We start from the raw sequence: 21459 nt of genomic DNA on the forward strand, positions 1-21459 counted from the left end.
TCTTCGAGTTGAACCGAACCATTGCTTCGGTCACTCGTCTGGTCAGTGCTAATTCTATATTAGCTACCAGTTTGTTTTGACACTCTTGACTTTCTTAAGAAGTTTTTCACCTCCAGTTCATTCACTTCCTATGCCGGACTGATGAGTGCTAATAAGCACGAAACTGCAGTCCTCGGCTGGAATTGACTAAGCTGGCGGTGTATTTTATGTATAAAAGTTTTTATCTTTTTTTTTTTTTTTTCTGTGAACAAGTTTTTTTTAATTAATTTTTTATGGGTAAAATAATTGGCATTTAGCTGGCCATTGTTTATGGTTACTTCTAGTAGGTAACACTTTCATGTAAGAATGAAAAAAAAAGAAAACAAAAGGTTTTGAAATTGAAAAATATTTTCGTTCAAAAGTTACACATTCCGGATAATGACCCTTGACTATAAACAAAACACAGCGAAATATGAACTTATCTACTATTATCATGACTAAGGAGTTCTAATAATACCATGAGTGATGCAAGATAACAAACTGCCTCAAGCTCGAAATACTTTCCTAAAAATGTCGCTAATAATGTAGAATCTAATGAACCTATTGAATTATATGTACCAAAATCCCTTCGGCGATTATTTAGTGAAAATATCAGATCAACATGTATTAGATTTGTTCTTGGGACGTATGTTTACTTTCACTCATTTTGAGCACGAATATAAAAAAAAAATTGCAATGCCAATAATGATTTGTACAAATTATTTTTTATATCGTTTTTTTTTTCTTTTGATAAAAACTTTTTTTTTTTTTTTTTTTTGCTGAAACAAATCAGAACTATACATGTTTTTTATTTTGTCGAGAAATACCACACATGATGAAAATCTTGCTTATATTTAAAAAAATTCACATAATAAAAATCAGTATTGAAAAATTAAGAATCTGTTTTTTCCTTGTATTGAAGCTTCTCTACGCACTGTTTCATGTATATATATGTATATAGATATATATATAATATATAATGATACATTACTTTTTGAGGAAACTTTCAAACGTGTCAATTCAAAAATGTAGTTTATATGAGAAGAAAGAAGATTAAATTTTTAGTAGAAATATTGGCGAAGCAAAACATTAAGCACATCGGGTGTAGAAAACGTAAAGCGTTTCAAATACAGAAAAAAATTGACTGGCATCGCGAAAGGTATGCCATTCTTCCCCTCCTTTTATTTTGCATGCTTAGTTACGATTCTTTTTTCTTTTTAAATGTGAGTGAGAAACTTTTTCATCTCACAAACTTTATCGTTTAATATTTTGCTTCCCTTGTACTGGTACGGCAAAGAACAAAATGTAATCTTCCACGGAAAAAAAACTGCTTTTTTTATTATAATTAGGGGTTGCAATGCATTTAAAAATATGAAAGGAATGCCACCTATTGATAACATGAAAGGAAAATTCCTAACTATGGAGAGTGATTCAAAGAGGCATCGTAACATGAAATATAAATTTGAAAGGTTTTTACGCTTCGTTACAAAAGCATGAAATATCTCATTAAAAATATTTTATCAACGCAAAATGCTATAGAAAAAACTCTAGGTTCTTGCCTCTGCAATTGTCATTACAATTTAAGGGGGAAAGTAGTTACCTTACACTTCACATTCTTTACTTATTAGGATTTAATTATGTATATGAGTTAAAAAAAGGAATGAAGTATGAAAAGAATGAAGTAAAAAAAAAAATTCAATCTAGTTTTTTTTTTTTTTTGAGCAATCACGATTGCTTATTGTTTTCATTTGACTGTTTTTAGCGTGGTGTCATTTTATTTTCCCACCGCCACACTCCGCACCATCACCGTCGACCGGCTCCTCACGATGCTGCTCCTATAGCGAAAGCCGTCTCCAGGTTGCATCCATGTCCTACACAGACGCGCATACATACACAACTACACACACACACGCACACATACACAACTACACACACACACGCACACATACACACACATACACACACACAAACACATACACACACACACATACACCTACACACACATACACACACACACACACAAACACATACACACAAGCAATCACATACACACAGACACCTACACACACACACACACATACACTCAACTACCCACACATTCATGTCTGCACACAGACACAAACACATATGTCTACACACACATACACATACCCCCCACACACACATTCATACACACAACTACCCACACACTTGTGCCAGCACACAGACATAAACACACATGCCTACACACACATACCCTCTACAGACAAACACACATACCCCCCCCCACACACACACATAAACACACACGCCTACATACATACACACACTCGTGATTGCGAAAAACATAATTTGAATTCAAGAAGCCAAAATTCAAATTAATTTATCCTTTTTTTTTTTTTTTTTTTTTTTTTTTTGAGCAATCACGATTGTTTATTGCTTTCATTTGACTGTTTTTGGCGTGCTATCATTTTATTTTCCCACCGCCACCCTCCGCACCATCACCGTCGACCGGCTCCTCACGATGCTGCTCCTATAGCGAAAGCCGTCTCCAGGTTGCGTCCATGTTCTACACACACGCGTATACATACACAACTACACACGCACACATACACACACACACACACACACATACACACACACACACATACACCTACACACATACACATACACACACGCATACACAAACACAAACACCTATGAAACAAATACACAAACACATACACACACAAACACCTATGAAACAAATACACAAACACATACACACACATACACCTATGAAACAAATACACAAACACATACACACACGCATACATACAGACACCTACACATACACACACAAAAACATATACATACACACATACACGAAACTACCCCTACATTCATGCCTGCACACAAACACATATGCCTACACACAAATACACATACCACCCCCCACACACACACATTCATACACACAACTACCCACACACTTATGCCAGCACACAGACACAAACACACATGCCTACACACACATACACACATGCCTACACACACATACACATACCCCCTACACACAAACACACATACCCCCACACACAAACACACACGCCTACATACACACACTCGTGATTGCGAAAAACATAATTTGAATTCACGAGGTCAAAATTCAAATTAATTTTTTTTTTTTTTTTGAGCAATCACGATTGCTTATTGTTCTCATTTGACTGTTTTGAATTCCTATCATTTTATTTTCCCGCCAGCATCCTCTGCCAGCACCACCGTCGCGTCGACCGGCCTCACGATGTTGCCCCGTTTGCGAAAACCGTCTCCAGGTTGCGTCCATATCCTACACACACACACGTAACACACACACGTCTACACACTCATGCCTGCGCACAAGCACAAACACACACTCCTACACACACATACACACACTCATGCCTGCACACAGACAAAAACACATATACCTACATACACACACACGAACGCCTTCACACACACACGCGCGCGTACACACACAGCACTGCATACACAACACGCACACACATGCATACATACACACATATACACGCACCCACATACATGCGCCTACACAAACACACGCGCATTCATACACACACACGCTCGTGATTGCGAAAAACATAGTTTGAATTCAAGATGCCAAAAATTCAAGTTATTATAATTTTTTTTTACTAGTTTTTTTTTTTTTATATTTTTACAAAATGTGAAGTCTGGTGGTATAAATAATCTTCGCCCCCTAAAAAATACTACACGTCATACAACGCTAAGAACTACATGCTAACCAATTAAAACCTAATAAACACGACTATTGCAAATTAGTGAGTTATTTTATAAATATATGCAAATTATTTACTTAAAATAACAATACGACTGCCCAGTAAAAGTGCTTGGCTACATTTACACTACAAATTATCGAATTTTAACTATGCAATAGGCAACTCCAGCAGTTTTAGGTATTTAATCGATTAGATTAGAGTAACCGTACTTTTAATTTATTCTAGAATTAACAAACTTAAAGTTTTAAACACCACTCCCCTTAAAGAGCTTTGCAGATAGATATGGCTGCTTACTGTTAACCAAAAGAGAGCGATATTGAAAATAGATACACATGGTTTGCTCGAATAATAGTCTGTTAAGACGCTGAACTTAATGTTTTTATGGCTACCGGGATGTTGTCTTAAAACTGGGACTCTCCCGGTCAAACCGGGATGTCTGGCAAGCTTACTTACATTTGAACTTGTTTCTGAAACAAGTGTACTTCAAGGGGGGAAAAAACAGTACACAGGAGTGCTCATTTTAAAATGCTACATTTCTAACAGTGTAGCACAATCTGTTCTTGATTTCCCTCTTCGTACTTTGGCCGATCGTCCATAGCCACTTCGCGATTTGGCCGGTCAAATCCCTAAATGAAGTACATTGCGGACTTTGGCCGGTAAGTTTTCAGCAATGTTGGCCAATTCGCGAATTGGCTGATGGCCAATTCGCGAACTGGCCGATTTCGGGCTTTGGCCGTAACATATACAGTAAACTCCCGATTATCCGCGGAATAAGGTAGCATGATAACCGCAGATAAGCGAAAACCGCGGATAATCCGAATAATACGTAAAACAAAATAATTTGTGTACACAATAGCTAAAACATATTTATAACACTCTCATGTGCATTTAAATTATAACTTAAAACATTCTTATATTGCATGTACTAACATTGAATATAAAAAATACACGTAAAATTTAAAAGCAAACAATGCCACATACATAAGTTTTTAAAAAAAATGTGATAAGACACACCGATAATCAGGAGTTTACTGTATGTATGGTAGACCGGGGCACGTTTACGCAGTGCCCTTTTCTCAAAACGAATTATAACTGGAGAGCCAACAGTCATAACAGATTGATGCTGCTCCCTAGCAAATGTTCTCACACAAGTTTTTGAGCATTAGTCGAGCTTCGGGCCAGCATGCAGAAAGGAAAATCTGTTTTTTACCAAGCTGAGTAAATTTTGTGTTGAACGTTTTGAAGCTTCTTCTGAACAAATAATACTTCGTTAAGAAAGGACACATACATACAAATTTGCAGAATTTTATCCTTTTTTCTATGAACTGAAATGTGTTGATTTTTTTTGCACGTTAGAAATAAATCCAAACTTGGCGACGGGGCAAGTTTACGCGTTGACGTCAGAGCACCTTTACGCACTTTCTTACTGTGTCTTACGTAAGTGTGAACCTGACGCTTTTTTTGCTCCAAACTGTCTCAAACTGTTTTAGTATTTTCAGGCTGTTTAGTTTTGAAAATCACCATTTCATTTTTAATTAAGTTGCAAATTCGTATCTTATAGCTTACAATCATATAGTGTTGTTTTCATGCCCCTTCAGCTATATTTTTATACACTATTCAGTCTGTAATAAATTTGATTTCTTTTAACGATGGTAAGACATTATGTTCGAAACACTAACAGAACCACTTTAGGTGTCAAAATAAATATGCGTAAACGTGCTCTCGTGTCCGGGGTAAGTTTGCGCAACTGGCTTGGGCTCAAAAATATTTTCTTTTAATGGTTAAAAACACAAACTGAGCAACAACTGAATATACCAATTTTGACTCAATTAACTGCTTCATAAAACCGCAATGTCTAAAATTTCCTAAGTTAAAACATAAAAATTAGAAGATTCATTGAAAAAAATCCTCGTAAACGTGCCCCGGTCTACCCTATTTATATTTGTCATTGCCATTGATAATTAAATGCAAATGTTGTGTTATGAAGCGTAGAAACACTCTGCAAAAGCTCGTGTAACTTGACAAAAACACACTCTATGCAAACATGTAGTTTTAAATCCTTGTTATCCGCTATAGTTTTCCCCAAAAAGAGTAACTGACTACCAGTGGTGTTGCCATAGGTTATATAATGTTTGAGAGTAATAAATGTTGGAAAGTATACACGCAGTATACTCTCAATTATTTTTCAAACACACAGCGTATACCCTCAAGCTTCAAAAATTTTCATATTATGACATATTATGTGTATAATCGCATATACATGTTGTGCGTAAAGGATTACTGGGAGTATACCCTCAGAAAAATTGATGGGAACATCGCTGCTGACTACAAGTGTGAAGTGGCGTAAGTCACATAACGACGATTTTCATACATCGGCAAATATTGGGCCTACCAATGTCATGTTTTCCGTGTTCGAATTGTTTTTTCATGCTTGGGATTTCCCTAACAACAATGTAGGGGACCTGGAGAACGAATAAAAAATAGATATCGTATTTTGTTGCTAAATTAAACTTTTTATTTCATGACTCTACATCTTATTTTAACCATTTTTGCAATTGGAAGTATACATCTAGGACTAACGGGCTAAATTTGAAGTCTTTCATATTAAACGGGGCAAATAAAAGCATATTCAAAATTTTTAACTGAGTAGCATAATGCACATTTTGCAGTTAATCAATAATTATTTAGTTTTTATTTTTCGCATCTTTCACTCCTTCTCTATTTTATTCAAACATACTATGCAGTTCAATTTAAAGTTAAAATTTGATTTCTAAACGACAATATTTGCAATAAGGGGGTCTGGACCGCTGTGTAAATGACAAATATATACCTTAATCATACTTAATCACACTTTAATCAAATATTGAAACTATAAAAAAAATTTGTAAGGGTTTTCGACAGCAAAAAATGTAACTCATGCAACTTTTGGTTGAGCAAAAAAAAAATGGATATCAAGGTAATGTATTATAGATAAAAACTGCCTTACTTCTGACCAATTTTTTTGAAAATATCTTACTATATTACTTAATTTCTAACAACAAATAATCGTTCCTTTTTAAAAGAATATTGCTTTAATTTTTCTAAGAATAATTAGTGACAGCAATTTTCTTCTTTTAGAAATTAGAAATATATTGGCATGTTACTGTGTTCATCAAAAAGCGCGTTCACATTTTCTCTTATCTGCACTTGTGATTTTTTTCCCCTTACTTTTCAAATTCTTATCATTCTTTACCTCCAACTTCAATTTCTTAAAAACTTGTTTTGCTGTCGATCGACTTTGGGAAACCTAAGGAGTGCATTTATGATTGATGTTGATGTTTTCGTGATTGCTACGGTTGCATTTCACCTTTAGGAAGTAAAACATTGAAGTTGTTCTTTAAATAGTTCTAAGAGGAAAGAGAAGCAAATGTTTTCTAGCACTCCCCCCCCCCCCCTCTCTCTCAAATCATCAGATTTTTTTGTGGTAGTTTGTCGATGTATCTTTTTTTTCCGTGATCAAATCGTCGCCACGTGCAATGCAATCAGTTACTATTAAAATAAACTATTACAATGAAATAGATATTACAAGCGGTTTACTCAATAAACGAAACAGCACTTGATAAAAAAAAATTATCACTATTTCTAGAAGATTATTATTTTTACAGTTTTGTATCGATTTTTAAAATTATTCAAAATATTTTTAATTAAAATTTAAAAAAAGTAACTGTCATCGAATAGGAATATGGTTTACTTATACTCTGCAGTAATATTGCTTATTTATTAACTTATTTTCATTATTACTTTTTTTAAGTGTCGTTGAAAAAGGAACAAAGGAGTGAATGCGATATTTTTGAAAATTATAACAGCGCAGCAGTACTACAGTAATATGGCCTCATTTAAGACGGGGGGAAATGATTAGAATGTTTTATTATTCTTTTTACTTAGAGAGTCCGTGGAATAATCTTGGGAGGGGCTCCATAGTTAACCAAATAAATAATAATATTACAGACCATTAAAAATTTCACTCAAATGTAATAAAATACGCTAAAAAACTAAAAAGCAGTAAATAATCAAAAATCAACTGAAGCAAAATTTGCATTGAAATGTAAAACAAACCGACAACTAAGTTAAATAACTTTAATGGATTACTTAAAATACAAAACAAGTCTGCCAAATTAGTAAATCAAGCACCACCCGCTTTGTCTAGTGGTCAGAGTGCGGATGGGAAGGTCCCGGGTTCAAATCCCGGCTCGGACCTGGATGTACTTTCTCTTAATGTCCTTTTCCTTCTCTTCTGTAAATGTGCTGTTAGGCTGTATGCCTACCCTATAAACGCGTCCTCACGGCATGTGAGCCATGTGGGAGTCGGACTTCACATAAAATTACTTCACAATTGGAAAATGAAGCCGCGCACCAGCCTAGCTGGCACAAGACAACAGCAGTAAATCAAGCCATTAAAAAGATTAAAAGCCCATATTAAAATGTTAAATTAAGGCAAGAGGAGAAAACACTGTGCCGATAGTCAGATTTTTTTCTGTTTTGCCGAGATAGAAATCAAACCATTTACTAAGAGCCAATATGCAACGCACAGTAACGTAATAAACTATTTATTGGTTTCTAAAACATTGCAAACGAATTTTATGCGCAGAAGATAGATTTGGGGCATCAATGCCAGCCTAACACCCAAAGTCATCCAGTGTCATCCAGTTTCAGAACTGACCAATACTGTGCTTCGAATTTTAAAGACATACTTGCTACGTCGCCCGGCTTTGCACGGTCTACCTAGAAAATAAAAGTTATGTCAAGTGAAGCGTGTTCAACAATCAGGCTTAAACAAAAAAAATCAGTAAAATTTTGCGGCAGATTTCGGAAAAATAACCAAAAAGTAAACATTCTAAATACCCCAATTACAGGAGAAGCCTTTAAAACAAAACAGAGAATTTTATTTGCTCATATTCGAGACAAAAAATGGCAATAGATCTTTCGTCTCAATGATTTTCTTCACGCTATAAATTTTAATAAAAGCATTGTTGCGGAAAGTTGAGAATTAGCACTAAATTATAATTTGAATGGGGGAAAGCCTTCGAAAAATATGGATTTTATGTCGAAATCTAAATGTCCCAATTAATAGTTTTTAATTGATACCTCCGCTAATTATTATCGGAGGATTATGTTGAATAGCCAAACATGAAAACAGGAAGATTACGAATCCATCGATACCTGGTTCGATGGTCAGTTCACTGTCGTTCGGGAGAAGAAACTTGGACAGATAGATACATAGTTACATACATAAGTACATACATAGATACATACGCTCAGTTTTTAATTATTTACGATTCATGTGTATGTCTACAAGCAGACATATTATATCAAACCGAACTTGATTAGCTAAATACCCTTAAGAAATGTCCTTTCAAAATTCTCAACATAATGTTTTGAATGCTTTTCCAATGCTATATTTCCAAAAAGAACGAAAAAGATAACCACAAATACGAAATGCTTAAACTAAATAGTATTTCTGAAAAGCAAGTGCATTGAAATTGTTTTTAACGCATTTGTGAAATACCTCTCGGCGATGACTCACTTTACGTCTGTATAAATGTTTTTGGAGTTCTCTTTCAATGAAACCTTGCGAAACGTTGGCGTTATATACTTCATTCAAAAAAAAAAAAAATATAATAATAATAATAATAATAATAATGATGATGCACTGCAAACTCTTTTGAAATGTGCGTGTTTATTTGCGGCTCTACTTTAAACCTTTCAAATTGCTTGCTTATGAAACAAACAAAAGTAACTTTTAAACAAACAAAACTGTATTAAGCTTCGTATTTTCGCAATATTAGGATTATCTTAAGTTTTATAGAGGTGAGTTTAATTTTTATTTATTGAATAGCTATGGTAAATTCTTTAGCATTGGTTTAGGGGCTGTAATTTACTGCTTAAATGTTTGCTTACTTAGTTTTAATTTAAATTTTATAAATTATTCGGTATTAAACAATAATTTTCTTGTTAAACTAACAAATGACATTGTTAGTAAATATTTTTCAAAATAAAATTGTTTATTGATACTAATAAGATATGCATAGAACTTATATTCATTTTTCAGCTGAACATATACTTTTTATACTATTATTTTTTTTCCCTAACCTCGATTTTTCCGGCATGCGGGAAAGAACCAGGCAAGTGTTATTGAAAATCTGGTGACTTCCGAATTTTGCGGCATGGCGGATAATGCGGGGTAATACGGTAGCTGCTTGATGTTTGCTTGCAATTCTACCTTAGCTTCCACCATACTTAATAAAATGCTATAGAAACATTCCTATGGAAACCGGATTGTGCCACGCTATTATTGCAAATGGCCATTCCACGAAAAAGTCAACTCCTTGTCCCGCACGTGACGGTTCATATATTTCACTAAAAATTAATAATTTAAAAAAATAATGGCGAATTTTTGTGCTTAAGAAACACACATAAGTTTGTAATTTTTTAAGCAGAAAAAAGATGTTCATTAAATTTTAAAGTATTACTTTTAATGAAATATATGAGGCGTCACGTGCAAAACAAAATGACCGTTTTCCGTGGAATGACCCTAAACTGAAGAGGATTATCCCAACTTCTTCTTTTTCACATTTTCCATAAATCAACTTATATTTAGAGAGAGAACTACACACATACAATTCACAACACACAACTAATTTATTTTTCTACTCACTGACACAGTTTACATGAAAGGCAGCCAATTTTCCCTTTTTCCCGAATAGCGCTCAAAAGATATGCCATAAAGTTATCCCGCTATTCGGTCAGGAGGATTTCCAGTCATCCTTTGACAACTATCTATAGCCATATGAACTCAGGCGCTCTCATGCATCTGCGCAGTAAGAAATCGCGGAAAGCCCCATTACGCAATTATGGAGATCCCAGTTCTTGGAGATCAGATCTTGGGATCCCTGTCAAGTGTTACGCAATGTAACCGCGTTGAGAATTTCTTACATAAACTGATACAAGTTTTCTTAGAAAGTTATTCTTGTTTATTCTAGAAACTAGAAAATCGCCCGTCAAGGTATGACGAGTGAAAATTGCTTCTACATTTGAACGAATCAATTGCCTGTTTGATGATATACTGGCAGTTGAAATTTTAACCCTAACTCCAGTAGATTAACCGTAAACTGCAGTGCATAGCATTAATTGTTAACCACTTTTTCGTTTCTTCATTCTCCTAAATTGGCAGTTTTACCAGTAAAACAGTTCCGTGACCGGATCCAGTTCAGCCTTGTCCAAATAAAGTATTTCCCTCCATGTCAAACATTATTTGAAATATTATCAAATTATCATGCCGTGGTATTAGTTTCATTGTTGATGAGATCAGGAGCGTTACTCGATCATTGGCAATTGTATTTACCGAATTTTATTGGAAAGGTTTCTGAATTCTTCAGAAAAGATTTTAAGTTTATTTCAGAAAGGTTACTGGTTTTTTGCGAGGAACTTTTCTATTTTCAGACAGATATGTTACTAGCAGAAATTAGCACACCTGTTACCCATTATTTTCCAAGAACGTTTCTGATTTTTCTTTTTTGTGTACCTTTAAACGCGTTTCACTTCCCATCTGCTAAGGAGTAGAACCAATCTTTCTCTGCACAGGGATTTTTTCTAATCGTGCATTGAAACGATATGGAGTGAGCCGGCTACTTGGTCATTTAGCATTATGTAGGAAGCGTGTTTGTTCAAAGGTAGTATTGATCAACTGCAGGTTGTAATGTAAACTTTTTTTTTTCAGAATTCCCAATTCTACATTAAAACGGCTTATTGCATTCATTTTGTGAAAACTTTTTTCTTTCTATGAACTCCTTACAAGGTTGAATGAAAGCATCATAGAAGTATCATTAAAAAATCTCGATTTCTGCCTGAAGAGCTTAAGAACATATCACTGCAGAGAAACGCGTATTTCGGATATCCAGAGAACATTCTACTATCAATGTAGCCTTATAGTCAAATACATTTGAGCCAATTGGGCCTTCGAAGAGTTTTAAAATGCAGAAAAATGGCTAAACTCGTTAACAATGTTTTTTGAAAATTCAAGATTCCAGTAGTAAATTTCAACGCAGATAGCTATACGGATTTAATTGACTAGAATTCAGTTACACTTACTGAGCCACCAGTTACGAAATCTATTTCTGGTAATGAACTGAATCAGATAATTTTGGATTTTCCTAATAAGGATATTACGGTTTTAAAATACCCGTGACATTCACAAGCAGTAGAACGCTGCGTTAAATTAGTTACTGATGCATCAGCAGCCGTATGTAGAAATCACGCTCGAGACGAATTTATATGATCAAGGATAGCATCTGGAATTTTACTACCTAAATTTGAAACTAAGAGTCAATATTATAGGGTTCTAGAAAACAATTAACCTAGATTTTTGAAGACAAAGGGTGGTGGTGTTACTTACCTCTCTATGCAGCCACCTCCACCGGATCAGATCTTTTTTTTTTTTCCTACGAGAAAACTTGCGAAGAGTTGAAGTTAAACTTCTTGAATTTTACAATTTCTTAGAAATTTCAATCGCAAATGGGCAGCTAAAGATATTGCCGCAGAAAGCTGAAATTTCAGTGGCATGATTATACTTATAGGTGGCAACTTTTCCGCATACAGGCTAATTAATTTAAGAAAAATTTTTTGGAGCATTTTCGCTATACCCTACTGCACATGTTTTGATGATTAAAGCATCTTCAAGACTTGATTACAGGAGAGAGCCGGCCCAACACAAGTTATGTCTTTAAAACTCTCTCTAAACGAGCAAAATATGTTTAATATTTGTTCATCGCAATTGGTAAAATGGGACTTGGAGCTTGAATAAATATTTATATAAATGTACTTTCCATTATTCTGTGTGTAATTTTCATTTAAAAACTAAAAGAATAAATATTATTTTCAGCAAAAGGTTTTTATTTCAGTTTCTTTTCTCCCTTCATTTCCAACAAAATTACTGAAAGTGGCGCAGTTAAAATAACATTTCTGAACTCTGTCACACTGAAAATAAAATGACATAACGCATATCGAGGAAATTGAACGAGTCTTCACATTTATGATCATTCGAGTATTTTTCCCCCCTCACATTCAAAACGCTATCTTTTACTGTACTTTGAGTTTGGTTTTCAATTAAATTATCCTTTCAAAAGAGAACGAATAACATATGTCAGGAAAAATTTTAGATAAGTTTAGTGTTTTATTAAGTTATTTCCTAATTTATTTTTCAATATCCAAAACGAATATTTTCTATCTCATTATTCTCAAAAAACGAAAAACATTACTTCAATAGGAAATGAAAATTAAATTATGGTTCCTTTTTCGAAATAGTATGTAAGTCAGACTCGTTTCAAAAGAATGGAGAAACGTATTTTATTACTACTTTTGAGGTTTTTCTTAGAAACTGAAAAGTATTTTCTCTTTCTAAGATTCTAAAATTGATGAGTATGGGTTTACTCATACATATTGGAGGCATTTCTGAATTCATCTTTGCAAGACATATAACTTTAACGAAATTAATTTGTTCAGATTCATTCGTTAATACTTTTGTCGAAATAAAAATACTAAAAAAATTAGAGGACCTGTTTTTCGTTTAATTACGTTTCATCATACGTACTAGGCGTTTAACTTTCTCATACAAAATAAAGGAAATATTATTATATTTGAAAATTTGTTCACTCAAATTCTAACAGCAAAATCCGTTTTTCTCTCTCTTGAATGAAATTTGATCAGTTTTTTTTTTTTTTTTTTTTTTTTTTTTTTTTTTGTCTTCTCCGTACGAGTATATGTACGTACGAAAGTATTAGCTTCCGAAACATCCACTTTTTAATTCCCGTGCTAATTAGGTATTTTGGTGGCGTCTATGTGGGCGTATGTACGTGAGTATATCGCACAACTCAAAAACGAAAGAAGGTTGAAATGACATTTATGGGTCATTCTTCAAAAAGTAACTTTTCGGTCACACGTCTTTTACAGTAAAAACTTTAAGGAGCAATTCATTTAACAATGATTTTTAATTTCATCAAAAATATATCTATTCAGACCTTCCAACAATTTTTTAATAATAATTTTTATTTTAGTATAGTTTTGGTTTACAACATGTGAATTCTCACCTCCGTGGCATGTTACACACCTTGTGTGACTGTTTATGTTGCTTAATAACTTGTTTAATTAAAAGTATATGCTTATTTATTTATTATTCCTTTCACAAGTGTCTCAAATAATAATTGTTTAAGTATATTCAATTTTTTAACATTCTGTTTTAGTTCGTTTTAGAAGGACGAGGAGTCATGCCACACAATAAATTCTCACCCCCGTTACCTAAACACAAAATGCCCTTCCTCATTAACACGTGGCAGTAATGACATCAAATTTTATTTTGCATGATACAAGGAAGCCCCCTTGTTTATTTTCAGTCATAGTGGAACTTGTGAGATTTTTGTCGAAAAACAAGAAGATACATTTTGGTTTAAAAACTTAGTGTGGTTATTCTAACTTCTCACCTCCGAGAACTTGAATTTCAGGGACGTAAATTAATGTAAAAAAAGATGTGAACAGGTTTTCATATGCTCAATACGTGCAGATTGTAACAATAAAGAAAAAAAAAATTCCATTAAAAAATGTATCTATTAGGCCTAGATTAATGGAAAGATCCTCAGCTCTGTGAATCTCACCTCCACGACAGACCTTATCAATGTCATTATTTCTGAGGTGAAAATAACTGATGGAGGGGAAATACATCAATAATAGGCATTCTACCAAAGTTATAAATTGCCAGTATGTCCTCAAATTTACTAAATACTATTTTGAACATACATGTGAAACTACTAATTAAGCCGTACTTTAGTTAAGAGAACTTAATATTATCTTCCCACTAATCATTAAAATAGCTGATTGTTTGCACCCCCCCCCCCTCAATTAACAAAATTACTACTTTCATATTAAATTGGCTTCGATTTTTAAATATTAAAAGTTTTTTTTTCTCTTTTTTATTTCCGTGAACAAGGCATTTTAAATTTTTTTTTATTTATGAGTAAAATAATCGGAACTTAGCTGGGCCATTGTTTATGGTTACTTCTAGTAGGTAGCACTTTCATGTAAGTAATTTTGTACGCGCTTTACTCAAACTTTAAAAAGCCACTTAGATCTCATTGCTTCTCACAAAATCAATTTTAGTAACTTTTTCGAAAATAATATTTCTGACCTAACTATCTCAAGAAAAACCTATCACTAATAATTTTTTTGGTTATCAGTTTTCATACAGCGAAACTTCTCGAGACGTAAAGAGAAAAATGTCTTTTTCTAAACTATTCTTAAATTGTTTTGAAAACTCAGTTAAAGGTTTTCCGGAAGATTAGCCCTAGCTAAGATCAGTAAATGAAGTTCTGATTTTTGATGAAGAATCTCAATAAATAGTTACATTAATTTAAATGATACTTCTGATGACATTTATCTAGATTAGATGCAATGTATTTTCAAAATTGAACAGAAAGTCATTCATTCATCATACCCTAAGATAAAGCGAGTATACAATGCGCAGGCAAAGAGATTGCGTGGAGAGAATGCTCATGGGAGCTTCAGTATTTGAGTGTGCAAGTATAGGGTAACGGCACTAGCCGCAGACATGCTTAAGACATCGCTCTTAGGTTAACTCAATTTTCTAAACCTTTTGATGTATAAACTATTTTTAATATATGAACTTTTTAAACTATTTTTCTCTCGTGCAACTACATCTCATCTAACGTTCGGCTGCTTCTGGATCCTCTGAATTATTTAATTCTATTTTTATTTGCTCAATTTTGAAAAAAAAAAATGTCCGAACCTCAGTAACAGATACCGAAAAATCAGTTGCAAATCAGACACCGATCTGATGATGCACAGCAACAGACAGGATAAAGAAAGGACGAGTAATATACGAAATTCCCCTTTTCTCTTCAAAATGTGCAAAAGTTCTTTAGTTTTAGATTTAAAGCCTTATTAAGTTCAATTGAACATGAAACACCAGGTGACCTCGTGGTGGCTGTTCATAACCATCCACCTCTGCCTTGTAAATACCAACTTGTTCATAAAATTCACTCTGATAACACTAGATGTTTGCACCGTATTCCTGGGCCACAGCAACATCAGTTCTACCTCTATCCGACTAAAAGGTTTAGTATTTAAATCCAAACTTATGGCTTCTGTTACTGGACTCTTGTCTGTTACTGGTGACCTTAGCCTATGTGCAGAATATCCGAGTTTTTAAACGTTTTTCTCTAAATTTTATGAAATCGCAAGAAAGCAAAATAATTTTGATTTAAACGGTTTCACACAAAATTTTCCACTAGATGAACATTGTAAGCATTTGTAGTTCTTGCAAACAGCCGCCTTGTTTAAATAAAAGGATACGCAATCTGTTGTACCGAAATAGGAATGTTTGCGCATCTGCTGCTTAGGAGTGATGGCACAGTGTTCTCATTCGCTTACATGGTAGGAGAGATTACGCGGCTTATTGGTTACTTTGTATTGTGAAACGAAAATGGACAAATTTTAAGTTAAAGGAACTGCAAAGTAAATTAATGTATTTTTGCAAATTTTCTGACCTTCCTTGTCTTGTTCCTTTATTTTTTTTGTTTTTTAATTATACAATTCTGTGTCCTTAGCTAGAATTGTGCATTTTCGGATTCATTTATGATGAGATTCAAACATTTACTTCTACTGTAACAATGGTTGCATAAAAAACTTTACAATGATGTCTATTTTAAGTGCAACTATTGTTTTTAATAATTAAATTGTATGATTATTACTAAACGAATATCTCCTGTATATAAGCGATATCTCTCCGACCCTATAAGGATAAATTGCGTAAAAACGCCTCCTTAATTTTGTTACAACTTTTGAAGTACATTAAAGTTCAACTGCAAAAGGAACGAAATGGCATAACTAACAAATGATTTTACAATCATACATGAATAGTTAACAAAATTTTTTTAACTAGGATGCTTTTTATATACAATTTCTTAGTGCTCTCTACCTTAGACAAAATAATATGGCGGGAACGCTTTTATGTGGATATTTAAAACCATAGTGTAATACGAGTAGATATTCCCCGTTAATTATTCGAACAAATTTAATAAGGACATAGAAGTATATTTTATTTATTAAATTTGAAGAATAACATTCACGATTAAGAAAAATTATAAAATTTCGAAATTATACGAATTTGAAAAGTTTGTGATACAAGTTAAGTCAGTATAGTATAGTGATAATATACCATACGCAAATCTAGAGAATTTATCTTGGATATTTTTATTATAGTTCAACATTGTATACTAGGGCAAATTGAAATAATAAAAATAATAACATTAACTGAAAATCATTGTGTTTGGTAAGTAAAAATAAGAAATAACAGCACATAATGGCACAAACTTGCCGATTACTGCAGACAGGTGTTTCAAGGAACAAGGAACACACTTTTCAATGCAAAATAAGTGAGCTTATGGAAGAAATCTTCAATTTTGTGTCATTATACGTTGTTATTTTTTATTTTAAATAAAATACTGTTTGTTTTCATTTCGAAGTTGCTTTAACGTTAGCGTAAAGAAGGCGCTTTTAATTTAAAAACACATCTTGATTTTTGTTTTAGTGTTGAACCAACATTAATGGCAGTATAAAAAAAACTTAGTTTTGGTACTGAATTATAAATCTAGCAAAAACTATAAACTTAATATTCACTTAAATAGTTATTTATATACTTAAAAGGTATTGTAAAGCTTAGAAGTACAATGACTTATAAATAGAAAAATATAAAGGCTTATAATTACAGAGGCATATACGTCCAAAGACTCATAAGTATAAAAGCTTGTAAGTATAAAAGCTTGTAGGTATAAAGGCTTATAAGTATAAAGGCTTATAAGTATAAAGGCTTACAAGTATAAAAGTAAACTTAAACACTCTTATAGATCTAAGTACACAGCACTCTGTTTCATTACGTTACAGCTAATATTACAAGAGCCAAAAGTTTTGTTATGAAAGAAAGATCCCGATCTCATTTAACAAATTAATTTTGGCTCGTTTCCGAAAATGGCTTTATATATTAGATCCAGTAAATAAAAGAGTTGACGTCATTTAGAGCCATGCTCTTGATAGAAAAATATTTTACTTTATTTTCCTTTTCATCTCTCTCCCAAATAAATTTCTTTCAAGAGTTTAAGTTTCCTCCTTTTCCCAGCTGTTCCTTTAAGCTGCTAAGTTGAACTTTTCGAAGGAGAAAATACTCTTTCTTCTGCAAAAGTTCATGCCCGAGAGGCGATAATAATTCAATGTGATATGATGAGCAGCGAAAACGAGGGTTTTATACAGAAAGCTGTTTTAGCCTTTCTCTGATCTTTTTTACGGTTCGTCTGGCAGTGAGAATTGTCTATGATATTTATTTGTATCTTATATATATATATATATATATATATATATATATATATATATATATATATGTAAGATCAATGAGATAACTTATTGCTAATCTCCTGAAATTTATATTATTACATGTAACTTGTTTTGATAGATAAATCTAATGCAATACTTTTTACTTATCAAATATTATTATATATCTATATGTATATTTAAAAAAATGTCTACACTGATGGTCAAATTGTTGAAAATTTTTGTTTGTAACATCGTGTGAATAAAGAAAGTACAAATTCGTAGGGGAAAGAGGGGTAAAATTAAATAGCGGGGTAAAGTGAAATGGTAAAATATGTAGGTAATCGCTGGTGCTGTCTACCAAGCAATATTTTAAATATGTTCTTAGAGGTGTGGTTTATTCCAGTCAAAAAACAAATAGCTCGTAATATCAAAGGGGAAAAAAGCAAAACATTTTCAATACTTGATACACATATTGATTTTATTTTATGGAAAAAAAAATATTTTCTGTTATTATCGAAAGATGAAGATTTTGTAATTATCATTTGAAGTAATAATTAGGATCTACTGATATCCAGTGCAGTTCTTATTTATTTAATATTACGTATGCTTTAAATTTAAATGTTTATTCATTTGGGTACACCAAACGAGGCCCAGTAAACCAACCCCCCCAATTTCCTATGTAAGAAAGCAAAAAAGCTAAATTGTAATTTTATTGCCATCAAAAAGCCTAACTGATGATAAAGCTTTATCAGCAAGCAGTTTGTTATCAACAAGCAAATGTGTACCAACCATTATTACAAAAGAGTCTTGTCAAAAGTGCCTGCTTTTATTTCACAGTAAGTTTTGTTTATTCACTATTCACTGTGATTTACTAGCATTAAAAAAAATTGTCATTGCGCAAGAAAGCCTAATTTATGCTGTTGACGGTTCCGAAGAGAAAAATGTCGCTGTATACCGTCATTTTTGCTGTGATTTGATAACCATAGAGCCGGACTGCAGCCAAATAAGGCCATGATTGGCTTTATTAGGACTGAGGTATCCTAATTAAGACTCCGAAAGACCGGGTTAGAAGATATGATCCTGTGCTGCATATGCAGCACATATGTGCACGCACTGAGCAGGAAAGACAAAAAAAAAAAAAAAAAACATAAAATACCGACTTATCAATGCCCCGAATGTGATGATTGATCTCTTTCTCCTTTCCATTGAAGTAAACATGGAGTTATTCATAATGTTTTTTAGTGAATAAAATGCGGGTTAATATACTTTTTTGACACTTAAAAAAATAAATAGATAAAAAAAATACAAATTATTTTTTTTTTCTTTTTCTTTTCAGTTTGATAATACTTTTTAACATTTTTTCTGAGTTGGCCTTATTTGGGACCCAATTCATCATTTTCTATTAATCAGATGACAAACGTTATTGAAACTTAAATTTTCACAGAATAATTGCTTTCCCTTTTTTTACTTCCTTTTACAAAAGAGGAAGTATTGTATTCGCGAAAAAATGTTCACTCAGAAACCGACCTTAATTTCCATTTTACTTACCCCCGAATGAATACTGAGTTTTTTTTCGACTCGACCACACGTGGATAAGTGCCTAAGAACGTATAGACAAGCGAAATATCCATAATAATGATTTCCGAGTTAATTACAACGAACTTTCTCGTGACGTCTGTATGTACGTATGTATGTATGTGCGTATATGCGGACATGCTGATGTGCGTATGTATGTCGCATAACTCAAGAACGGCATGCCCTGGAAGTTGAAATTTGGTACGTAGACTCCTAGTGGGGTCTAGTTGTGCACCTCTCCTTTTGGTTGCATTCGGGTGCTTCTAAAGGTGTCTTTTGCCCTGTTTTGGGGGGAAATCATTGTTAATTTCGATGCAAACTCAAGTGGTGTTATAATTAGGCGGACACTTGGCGATATATCGCCAGTCTTTTGGTCGCTAAGTTTCGTCGCCAACTTGGCAACAAATTTGGCGATTTTTTAAAAATTTGTTTCAATTTGGCCACTGTTGGTGATATTTAGAGAGTAAACTAGGAGTAAAAGGAAGTCATGTGATGCACACATCAGCTCGCTTTCTGAGTCATTTGCTGAATGAGCAAAAATTGGTGTCAATTAAAATGATAAATGAACGAGATATTCAGCCATGAGCTTTAGGTAGGCCTAATTTTACGCAGTTACTTTACAACATGTCAAGCGCACGCTGGGCAAACTCAAGAAGTATATTTCGTTTACTTATTCAACCATTTCTCAAATCACTTACGTATTCATTCAATAATCAATCCGTCAGCATTCTTTCCCTCAATAATTCACAAATTTATTTATTAATTTACTTAATTTCTAATTTATTTTTTATTTACTCATTTTTTAAATAAATTATACGTTAATAATTAATTATTTTATTTGTTCATTTATTGTTTCATTATTAATTTAAATGCTCGCTCATTCGCTTATTTATTAATTAATTTGAGCAAGACTATTTTTAGGAACACCGCGTGGCGAGAGCTCGCTCCCGAAATGCTTCTAACACCATTCCAGTTGGTTCTTAAATACAATGACCCCCTGAATTCAAATATGACCATCGTTCCCGCCCTTTTTGGAGTACCCTCTTCCCATTCCTTTCAGTTTTCGATGTTTTACAGCCTATATTCTAATTTGGAGGGGAAGGAGCCATTACATTGACCGTTAACATGCTTTTGTGTGACTACGTTCAAAAGCATGAGTATTTGCAGCAAGGACTCACAGAGTATTAACACCTAAAATGCTTAAAAAATCATCAAAAATGGTTTTTTCTGAATTTGTTTTTCACAATTTTTTCTGTAATTTTTCGGAATGAAACCAGAGTATCGACCGCAAGTCGTCTGAGCACCATGGGGAAAAAATCACATTGTTAAAAAAAAACCACGTTGTTTAAAAAAAATGTTTTTTCTGAAAGAACATAGTTGAAATAAAAAATAATCTTAAAAGATGTTCAGTCGTTCGTTTTCACTGCTGACGTCAAGCGGAAACAACTGCTAGGGTCACAAGAACAAAGTTTCTGAATATCGACTAACACACAAAAAAATGAATATTTTATTTAATTAACGTTTCGCTAATAACTGCTGGCTGTAAAAGATCATCCTAAGGCAATATCTTGCCAGAAAAGACAACCACGTCCTCCGATTCAAGATGGCTGTCTTCTCTTGGACGTCACTCGACGAAACATCTTGTTTTAGAAACCTGATATTTTAAAAGTGAATTAAAATTAAATATTAAGAAAATAAA

This window comes from Uloborus diversus, chromosome 7, assembly GCF_026930045.1.
Source record: "Uloborus diversus isolate 005 chromosome 7, Udiv.v.3.1, whole genome shotgun sequence".
Classification (NCBI taxonomy): Eukaryota; Metazoa; Arthropoda; class Arachnida; order Araneae; family Uloboridae; genus Uloborus; species Uloborus diversus.